Consider the following 6,823-nt stretch of genomic DNA (forward strand, 5'->3'; position numbering starts at 1 on the left):
AAGGAAAGGAATGGCAGGCTTAATTTACTTACCTAGATAAATGTTACCTTTAACACAGCATCTTGTTACCCCCATCCTGTATAAATTGCATACACAGTTTTGTCTACAATTTAGAAGTATAACATTTTGTTTACAGTTATACAATGTTAGGGCTAGGAAGAACCTTAGAGATCATCTAACCAAAATATATTTTAAAATGAAAAAATAAAAGTTAAAAGTCCCAAATACGTCTCTATTTTTGGTTACATGAAAAATTATGATCATTTTCTAAAGGAAAGAAAGCAAATGCCCTACTCTTAACAACCTTTGTTCCTTAAGGATATTACTTCATTTATCCTTAATTTTAATCAAATGGTATCTTATCAAGCATGGTAAACAGAATTACAGATAAAATTATTTCCTGAAAGAGAAGGGAGCATCTCTTACTGGGCTGATCAAAAGATTATTTAAACAGAATATAATATTCTTTAACATAAGAAGGGTTAGTAAAATTGCTTTGTAGGATTACTTGAAACTAAACATATTACTTTATACAATTCACCACGGACTAAGAACTACTTCCTTTAACAGTAGATAAATGTATCACTGAGTCAGTTAACTTGGTAACATATGTAATTATTCATTTATTAAAAGTGAGGAAATTATCAATCCTCAAATTAAAAAGTTTAAATTTAAAGCTCTCTCAAAAGACCATTTATATGAATGAATGAATGTACATATGCATATATGAGTATATGACCCTCCCCTCTTATCTTTAAAAAACTGAATGATTTCATCAGCTCCCATGGATTTAATTACCATCTCTATGCTGCTGATTCTCAAATTCACCTATTCTGCCCCAACCTCTCTGCTGATCTCCAACCTTAAATCTCCAACGGCCTTTCTGACATCTCAAATTGGATGTCCAGAACTTATTATCTTTTCCCCTAAACTCCTCCTAGTTACTGTAAAGGACAATACTATCCTCCCACACACGCAGGCTTGCAATCTTGGGAGTTATCCTCAATTCCTCACTATCTTTCATCTCTAAAATCTAGTCAGTTTCAAAGGCCTGTTGATTTTACCCTTGGAACATCTCTTGAATATGCTCCCTTCTCTCCTATGACACCAGTATTACTCATCACCTCGTACCTGAACTACTGCAATGGTTTGTTGGTAGGTCTGCCTGCCTCAAGTCTCTCCCCACTCCAATCCATCCTCTATTCAGCCACAAAAGTGATTTTTCCCTAAAGTTCAGGTAAAACCATGTCAAACCCCTTTCCACTCTCAATAAACTTCAATGGCTTCCTCTCACCTTGAGGATCAAATACAAAATGCTAAGCCCTTCAAAACTCAGGCCCCTCCTACCTATCCAATCTTCTCATACCTTACTCCTTAATATATATTCTTTGATCCTGCAACACTAACTTGTTAGCTCTTCTAAGAATAAGACATCCACCTCTTGGCTACAGGTATTTTCTCTGGCTGTCTCTTGGAGTAAGCCTACCAACTTACCTGATTGCCTTTAAGTTCCAACTCAAATCCCAAGTCCTTTTAATTCTGGTACCTTCCTTCTGTTAATTATTTCCTATTTATTCTCTACAGAGATTGCTTTGTATGTTATTTGTTTGCATGTTATCTCTTTGTTAGATAGTAATCTTGATGGCAAAGACTATCTTTTGCCTTTTTGTATCCCCAGCTCTTAGCACAGTGCCTAGACAAAGCAGGCACTTAATAAATGTTTAATTACTTAACTGACATGTACAGGATATGTAAATGGCAAAATTTTCAGCATAAGGCACTGGGATAATCCCTGGTCCGAAAAAATCAAATGTATTTGAAAACTGGATAGATTTGGTCTAAAAGTATGTTTGTAAATAGATTAAACTATAGTGCTAACCAGAATTCATTTTTAATGTACAGTCTTACAAAATTTGGATTGTAGGCAATAAGGTCACATGCATTAATAAAAAGAAAACCATACTGTAGAAATTTGGTCATCCTTAAGAGTTTGCTTAATATTAGAGGAAACAACTCTATAGATACATTTCATATGAAACTACATCATTTACATATAGTTTTTGGCAAGCACAATTTGTTTATCAAACCTGAAGCAGTATTTTATGCTAAATCCTTAAGGGTAAAAACCATGCAAAAATACATAACAAAAAATCAATATATAGGAAACATGAGGCTTAGCATGTTAGGGTAATTTAGGATTTGATGCAAAAATATGGAACTACAAAGAATAAATATTTTAAATAATTTCCCCCATTTTCTCTTTACTTCTCATTTTGTTGCTTTTTCTCCCCTCTTGAATTTTTTTTTATCTTGTATGATAAAATGGCAAAGTAGAAATAGCAGTCAAATACGAAAGAAGAAAATCAGAAAATAAGTGTCATAAACACACATAGAAGAAAAAGTATCTAAGAGGAGACGGTAATTAACAGGACCAAATGGAGCAGACAGATCAAAAAGAATGAGTACTGAGAAAATAACGTTAGATAAAAGAACAGAACAATATACAGAAATGATTAAAAGGTTTTAATTCAAAGGATGTTACAAAGACAATTATAATGGTCTTAAGTTAGAGCCTAGGAGACCTTTATTCTTTTTTATAATGGTCAATATTTACAAATTATTCCATTCCCTCTCCATTACTATGTATTGCTTATCAAAACAATGTTGCTACTGATGTCAAGAATTATTATAGGTCTCATTACTGCGGGGTGTGACTAAGAGAAGTTAGTCATCATGTAATCTGATAGCTAAAAAGAAAGTTATAATTCTATGGGAAAGAGTATAAACAAACATTGGTGCTGAAGTCAGAGGACCTGGATACTAATGCTTAATTCTGATGCTTATTTTCTATGTGACCTTGGGCAAGTGTTCCTATAAAATAAGAGGGCTGGAACTAGATGGTTTCTGGGGTCCCTTACAGCTCTAAATCTATGCTTCTTTGCAAAATTGTGATCAAATCATTGGTTCTACCAAAAATCATTAGTTCTACCTACTTAACAGAGCTGTAAAAAAGATATAAATGTGTGTGTGTGAAAAAACTTGGAAAGTAAAACATGTTACACAAATATATAATAATATTGCTATCAATGATGCTAATTTTGATTAGTCCAATACCATATAAAGACTGAAAGAACATTGAAAGACTACTTACTGGGAAGTTCAATATTAAAATTTTACAAGATAAGACAAGAATACAGAATTAAATTTAGAAAAATAATAGACTAGTTAGATTGTAAACAAATGTGTAAGCTGCACCTAACGTAAAATGGAGGCATTTTTATTTTGTATGAAGGAAAAGGTTGGTAATATTAACCACTGGAAAGGGAAGCAAACTATATTCAGAATAACTTTAGAAATAAAGGCATGTATTAATCACCAGCAAAGAAATGTCTTATCATTATTGAAACAGAAAATTTAGACAACTTAAAGAATAATAAACACTCACTGTAAGGCACAACAAAGAGAATGAGTGCTCTTTTTCATTATCAAAGGATACAAAACTGGAGAAGTATACATCTTTATCAGCTCATTGTGAAATGACAGTTAAGTATAGATCAGAATTACCTTCCTTCAAAATAAGTCTGTTTCAGGCCCAGGAGGGTGGTGGCAAAGATTTTGTAATTGACAGAAGACTCATTCAATTATTGTACTTCCAAACCTCCACTCCCCCCAATAAGAGTTCACTTGTCGCTAACTGAAATTCTTTTATTGATATTGCACTAATTAAGTAAGCTATTTACTGTCTGTTAACTTAAGTATTTTATATTTTGAAAGTATTATTCACTTCCTTCAAAGTATCAATTTTTTGGCATGACATTAGACAAAAAAATTTCCTTTTATTTTCTCTTTAATAGTGAATTCTTTTTAATTTTTTGTTAAGAACAATTTTATTTTTTTCTCTCTTAAAAAATCGGATTAGTTTATATATCTAAACCTAGTCTATTTACCAATACAAATTTTGTTGTCATTTAGCTGGGGGGGTGTGTGATTTGTTGTTGGAGACTTTTATTTGCATGTTTGATTCACTTATTCCCCCCCCTCTTTTGTTGATGAAAGTATTTAAACATAAAAATTTTCTCCAAAGAACTGCTTTAGCTATATCTAGCATATTGTTTCACTATTGTAATTTTCCTTAATGCAATGTTTTACTTTTTCTGTAATTTGTTTTCTGAGTCACCAATTCTTTAGAAATAAGTTATTCAGTCTTAATATGGAAATATATTTTTATGATTGCACATGCATAACCTATATCAAATTGCTTATCATCAGGGGGCAGGGGAAGAAGAGAAGAAAGGAGAGAAGTTGGAACTCAAAATTTTAAAAAATGTTAAAAATAACTTTTACTTGTAATTGGAAAAAAAAATTCCCCCCAAATTTAATTAGTCTCCAATTAATTTAAACTGTCTTGAAAGGCCCATTACTGAATATAATTTTTGTGGCATTATTGTAAATTACATGTTTCACATTTCTGTTTTGGTGAGGGTTTTATGTACCAATATAGAGCGAATTTTTGTAAAAGTGAAAAACATAGCTGAAAGAAAGGTATTTAAATTCTTTTCTGTTCCCATTCAGTAGATCAGAGATCAATCACCTCTAATTTTTTAAAAGTTCTTTTCAGGTTCTGAACTTTTTTCTTGTTTATCTTCTATTAGACTTTTTTTGGCTTGAGGAGGGTACATTGTATCTAGATGCTATACCAATTATGTGCATGAATATTAAATACTTATATTGATTCATTGTTCATTGTGACTTTAAATCTAAAGCAATTTCACTGTTTACCATTTTTAATCTTATCAAAAATTTACAGTAGCCTAATCTGAAACTCAAACTGCAAACCCTGCCTTTTTTTTTTTTATTAAAGCAATCGGGCCAAGATGGCGGAGTAGAAGCACGACCCTCCCGCGGCTCTGGCTTCCACCCTCCCCAATCCATGTAAAAAGGGGACTCTAAACAAACTTTGGAGTTGCAGAACCCACAAAATGACACAGAGAAGCTAACCTCCCACTGAGAACAGCCCGGCAGGCCGGCAGGAATCGGCCAGCACAACGCTCTGGGAGCCGAGCCCAGCCCCGCCAGGCTTTGGCCCCAAGGCGGGCCTGACCAGCCGCCAGCCAGAGGGACTCCAGATCAGCAGCAGCTGTGGCCGTTTCCAGATTTATCAATACATAGATGTGAAGGACAAGTTCTAATAAGGAATAATGGCGGGCGACGGCGTGGTGGCCTGTGCGGGAAGGTGCGGCGGCGGCAGCGCGGCGGGCGCAGGCCCGGAAGGGGCCTGATCAACTTGGAGGGCAAGTCTTCCCACCAACCACAAGGTCCACTACCAGGCCTATCACCAAAAGGCTGGGACTGGAAAGAGCAAGGTAAGAAGCAAATACAGGGGCCCCTATACTGGACAGCAAACACTCCTGGGGCTACCACTTCATAGCCCAGAAATCTTTAAAAAAAAAAAAAGTCCCTTTCAGGACCTCCAAAGACAAGGATGGCAGAGTGAACCCCACTTGCTCCAAACCCTCCCTCTGACCCTGAAAATATAGTAACTCTTGCCACAGGGCAAAACCCTCTACAGTAAAGGCTTGGGATCCTAGTGGAAGGGCATGGCTAGGACACTGCCTCAAAATGGGTAGAAAGCAGACTACAAAGACAAAGACTCTAGAGTCCTACTATCCTCTGAGGGAGGAACCAACCTGAGAGGGAGACAAGGTGGACTCCACACCCACAGCTGAGACTTCAACAGGGAATGGATCCCAAGCACAGAAGGCTCTCCTAGATGAGATCAAAAGGAACTTTGAAAGCAAAATGAGAGAGATAGAAGACAAAATGAATAATTCTCTCAAAACGAAAATAGCAGAATTCGAAAAACATTATAATGAGGAAAACATCTCTCTAAAAAGAAAAGTGTATGATATGGAAAAGGAGCTTCAAAAATTAACCAAGGAAAATGATTTGCTAAAAACCAGAATTAAACAAATGGAAACAAATAACTCTATGAGGAACCAAGAATTAGCCAAGCAAAACAAAAATGAAAAATTAGAAAAAGAGGTAAAATACCTCAAAGAAAAAATAACTGACCTGGAAAACAGATCCAGGAGAGATAATCTGAGAATCATAGGCCTACCAGAAAATTATGATGAAAAAATGAGCCTGGACAACATTCTCCAAGAGCTCGTTAAGGAAAACTGCCCTGAGATACTAGAACCTGAGGGGAAAATAGAAATCGACAGAATCCACCGGACACCTGCTGTAAGAGATCCCAAACTGAAAAATCCTCGAAATGTTGTGGCCAAACTCCAAAACTACCAGATAAAAGAGAAAATACTTCAAGCGGCCAGAAAGAAACAATTCAAATATCGAGGGTCCACAGTGAGGATTGCACAGGATTTGTCAGCCTCCACACTGAAAGATCGGAGGCAGTGGAATACAATTTTCAGGAAGGCAAAACAGCTCGGATTACAACCAAGGATCACATACCCAGCGAGACTGAGCATATTCTTCCAGGAAAAGAGATGGTCATTCAATGATATAACAGAGTTCCAGACCTTCTTGATAAAAAAGCCAGAACTCAATGGAAAATTCAACCTCCAATTATGAGAAGCAACAGTGACTTAGAAAGGTAAACAAGGAGAACACACATCATTTTAGAGGGAAAGAGGGGAGGAAGAGGAGCTTCGCATGAGATCTGTTCCTGTCATTCTTGATGTGAAGAAAAAATAGCATACCTCATTAAGTATAACAATATCCTACAGGCAGTAGGAGGGGGAAAGGGTTACAAAAGTGGGGTGGGAGTGATTTGTAGGGAGGGAAGTAGTAAGGGGAAAAGGGG

The 6,823-nt window shown here is 35.9% G+C and overlaps 1 protein-coding gene across 1 annotated transcript in view; it reads right to left on the minus strand.

Annotated features, from left to right (window-relative positions):
• Nucleotides 1-6,823, minus strand: part of LOC138165893 (neuroepithelial cell-transforming gene 1 protein-like) — a 64,743-nt gene that overhangs the window by 4,721 nt on the left and 53,199 nt on the right. The window lies entirely within an intron of this gene.

Source organism: Petaurus breviceps, unplaced genomic scaffold (genome assembly GCF_028583685.1).
Source record: "Petaurus breviceps papuanus isolate PSGF00001 unplaced genomic scaffold, PetGlider_PUasm1.0 216, whole genome shotgun sequence".
NCBI lineage: Eukaryota > Metazoa > Chordata > Mammalia > Diprotodontia > Petauridae > Petaurus > Petaurus breviceps.